The sequence below is a fragment of the Mangifera indica genome, chromosome 2 (assembly GCF_011075055.1).
Source record: "Mangifera indica cultivar Alphonso chromosome 2, CATAS_Mindica_2.1, whole genome shotgun sequence".
In the NCBI taxonomy this organism is placed as follows: domain Eukaryota; kingdom Viridiplantae; phylum Streptophyta; class Magnoliopsida; order Sapindales; family Anacardiaceae; genus Mangifera; species Mangifera indica.
Genome location: NC_058138.1, coordinates 11,302,945 through 11,307,103, shown reverse-complemented (window position 1 = coordinate 11,307,103; position 4,159 = coordinate 11,302,945).

Genomic DNA, 4,159 nt, shown 5'->3' with positions numbered 1-4,159 from the left:
GCCCTATACTTCATATTTTACGTTCTGGTATTTATATTATTCCTGTGGTATATACATAAAGTGTCGGAATTTTATTTTAAAAAAAAAAAAAAACAGTTGCCTTTATAATTGGCGGTAATATTCTGATTCTATTACTGTGTTATCAAATGTCAACAGAGCAGAGCAGGCTTGCAGGCTACCACATTCGGCTTGTTAATTGAGCTCACTTAACTCTGTTTCTAGATAATTACATTGGCATAATCAGTTATTTGTTCACCATTTTCTGCTTAACTCTGTTTCTGCTAAGTACTTCCTTTTGTGGTATTCACATCCTAGAGAAGGCAACAAGGTAGTTGACTTCTTGGCAAATTCGGGTAACGATAGCAATTCTTTTTGTTGATACGATTTTTTGTATCATAACTTTGTTATCCACCATATAAAATGATTACGTAGTGAGATCTTGCATGAGTGAATAATAAAATCAAAGAATTTATAACATGGCTTGACTAATTGTTTGGAGATCTATATATACGATTATGTAATTTATATTTGGTTAGAGTTTTAGTAGAGACTGCAGAGAAGAAGTTCTCTCATGTCTCCGACCTGTCCTCTATATTTATAGCTAGAAGTGATGAAGTCACAAGGAAATATTGTACATATTCCTCGTACAATTATAGTTCTAAAAATTTGCTATTATTTTAATTATACAAATATAAAAATAATTACAGTAATTGTATGATCCCTACACAATATTTTGATATTTGAATTATTATTATTATAATAAAAGTTTTGGTTTCCTTTATTCTTCTTCATCAATATTTCAAGACTCTCTCAAGGTTATTGATTCCATAGCTTGCTTCTTTTCATATTTTAGAACAATAGTTAGTTAGAAGAGATGAGGTTTCTCGTAGACATGATAGTTCGTGCCATCAGGTTATAGTTGTATCGTGTTAGTTTAAGTTTAAAGTTAAAAACTCTCAATTATAACCAGTAAGAGAAAATGAGGAAACAATTATGATTTTATTCCTATTTTGTATAAGTGTACAATTGTATATATATACACAATAGAAACCTAAAATAGTTGAAACTATAACAAACTCTAACTAATAGTAATTGAAACAATAACAAACTCTAACTAATAACAAACTCTAACTAATAATTATCTCCTAATACCCCCCCCCCCCCCCCCCCCAACAAGTTAATGGTTGCATCGGACACAACCGAAGCTTGGAAGCAAACACAGAGAATGTCGACTTTGGCAGCGGTTTTGTTAAGATGTCTGTTAGCTGATCTGCAGAGGACATAATCCCAACTGAAATTGACTTGGAGGTAATTAAATCTCGAACAAAATGAAAATCAATCTCCACATGTCTTGTCCAGACACAAAACACTAGATTTGTAGAGAGAAATACTACCCCTACATTATCACACCATATGTGCAGAGGGCGCCTCAGATAGACGCTTAGCTCTTCGAGGAGGAGGACTAACCATTTGATCTCCACATAAACATTAGCAACTACTTTGAATTCTGATTCCGTTGATGAACGAGCAACAGTCTGTTGCTTTGCAGACTTCCAAGACAGTAAATTCTTACCTAAGTAGATAAGGAAACCACCAGTAGACCAACAGTCATCCGAACATCTAGCCCAATCTGCATCACTAAAGGTAGTCAGCTAAGTTAATGCATCTCTGGAAATTAAGGAACAAACAGACATGGTACCTTTCAAATACCGAAGTAACCATTTTAGTGCTTGGAGATGGTCAGTAGTAGGCGTATGGAGAAACTGACAAAGTTTGTTGACAGAAAATGAGATGTCAAGTCTGGTGAGCAGTAGATATTGAAGACGACCACACACTTGCCTGTACTTTGAAGCATTAGCCAATGAGAGAGGAGACCTTTAAGACTGTGTTAACCATGTGGTAGCTGTTATTGGTGTGGAACATGGTCGACAGTCTTCCATCCCTATCTTAGACAAGATATTTGAAATATATCCTTGTTGAGAAAGTAGTAGGCCCTGTGTATGTGAGTAGACTTCAACACCAAGAAAATGATGTAAATCCCCTAAGTCTTGTAACAAAAATTCATCAGACAATTTAGAAATAACAGAATTAATAAACGTAGTATGGCTGCTAGTAATAATGATATCATCAACATAGACTAGAAGAAAACAGTGCAAGTTAAGCTAGCTATAAATAAATAAGGATGGATCAGCAGTTGAGGACTTAAATCCCAGATTATAGATGAACAAGCTAAATCATTGATACTAGGCTCGGGGTGCCTGTTTTAGCCCATACAAAGACTTCTTCAATTTACAGACATAGTCAGGATGTAGTGGATCAACAAATCCATGTGGTTGAACCATGAAAATGTCTTCTGCCAGATGTCTATTCAAAAAAGCATTACTAACATCAAATTGTCTGATGTTCCAACCCCTTGAAATGGCCACAGAAAGAACTGACCGAATTGTAACTGGTTTCACAACCGAACTAAATGTCTCTATAAAGTCAAGCCCATACTCTTGAGTATACCTACGAGTAACCAATCGTGTTTTGTATCGGTCCACTATACCATCAGGCTTTCTTTTAATTTTGTAAATCCATTTGTAGCCAACAATGTTGGTGTTTGGTGGTCGTGGTAATAACTATCATGTTTCATTCCATTGAAGTGCATCAAATTCTTGTTGCATGGCTTCTCTCCATTCAGGGAATTTATTAGCTTTAGAAAAGGAGGTGGGTTCGGTCTGGAGTGCTGAGGTAGTAAGATTGACATGTTTGGCCAGGGTTTTGGGTCTTAGGGTCATTGGATAGGTGCAGTTTGGTAGTGGTGGTGAAGGTGATGATTAGGTGAAAGGTTGGGTAGGTTGGACAGAGGAACGGCCAACGAAATCCAAATCAACAACAAGTTGTATTCCATTGGGATTGAAAACCAAAGGATGGCTAGGATTAGGATAGGGTGGTTGAGATAAAGATTGATTGGAAGGAGAATTTGGAGTAAGGGAAGAAGGGATAGGGTCGGGTTGTGCAAGATTAGATAAGGAAAAAGGTAAATTGGAAGTGATTGTGATAAGATCAGAGTGAAGAGGAATTTAAAGATAGGGTACATTTGGATTAAGATCTATAGATGTAAATAAATCAGAATTTGAAAGAGAAAACTTACCATAATTATCTTTTGGCAACCGGATATTATAAGTTGGAATTTGATGAGAGATGTGTAGCCAAGAAGAGGTGGAGTTGGCATGCTTGTCTTATAAACCGACTGACCTAGACACTGAATTAAAGGGAAAAACAGACTCATCAAATTCAACATGCCGAGCAAAATAAATTTTTCCAGTATCTTTATCTAAACACCTATAACCAAGATGATGAGAAAAGTAACCCATGAAAACATACTGTTTAGACCGAAAAGAAAATTTGTGAGTATTGTAAGGACGTAGAAATGGATAAACAACATAACCAAATATTTTTAGAAAAAGATAATCAGGCGGTTTCTTAAATAAAAGCTGGAATGGAATTTTATTGGAAAGAGACTTAGACGACATTCGATTAATTAGAAAAAGTGTTGTTTCGAAGGCAAATTGCCAGAATTTAAAGGGAGCTCCACAATGACCAAGCAAGGCTAATCCAATGTCAACAATATTTCTGATTTTTCTCTCCGTAATGCCATTTTGCTCATGAGTATGAGGGCAAGAGATTCTATGATGAATTCCTTGTTCCTTTAAAAATTTATGCAAGGATCTATATTCTCCCCTTCAGTCAGATTGAAACATTTTAATAGATGAATTAAATTGTTTTTCTGCATAGACTTTAAAGTACTTGAAAATAGATAAAACATCACTTTTATTAGCAATGAAAAATAACCAGGTAAACAGAGAGTAATCATCAATAAAGATAACAAAGTACTTGTGACCAGAACTAGAACAAATTGGAGTAGGGCCCCAGACATCAGAGTAAACCAATTTTAAAGGTTGGGAACTACAATGATGAGTAATAGACAAAGGAATCCTATGCAACGTTCCTAAACAACAAGATAAACACTTAGACACTGACACCTTTGAAGATGAACAAGGTAACTGAAACCGTTGAACAAGTTGACGAACAGTACGGAAATTAGGATGACCAAGTTGAGCATGCCAGTTTTCTAGGGTAACCAAATATGCCACAACCTCCAAATGTTGTTGTC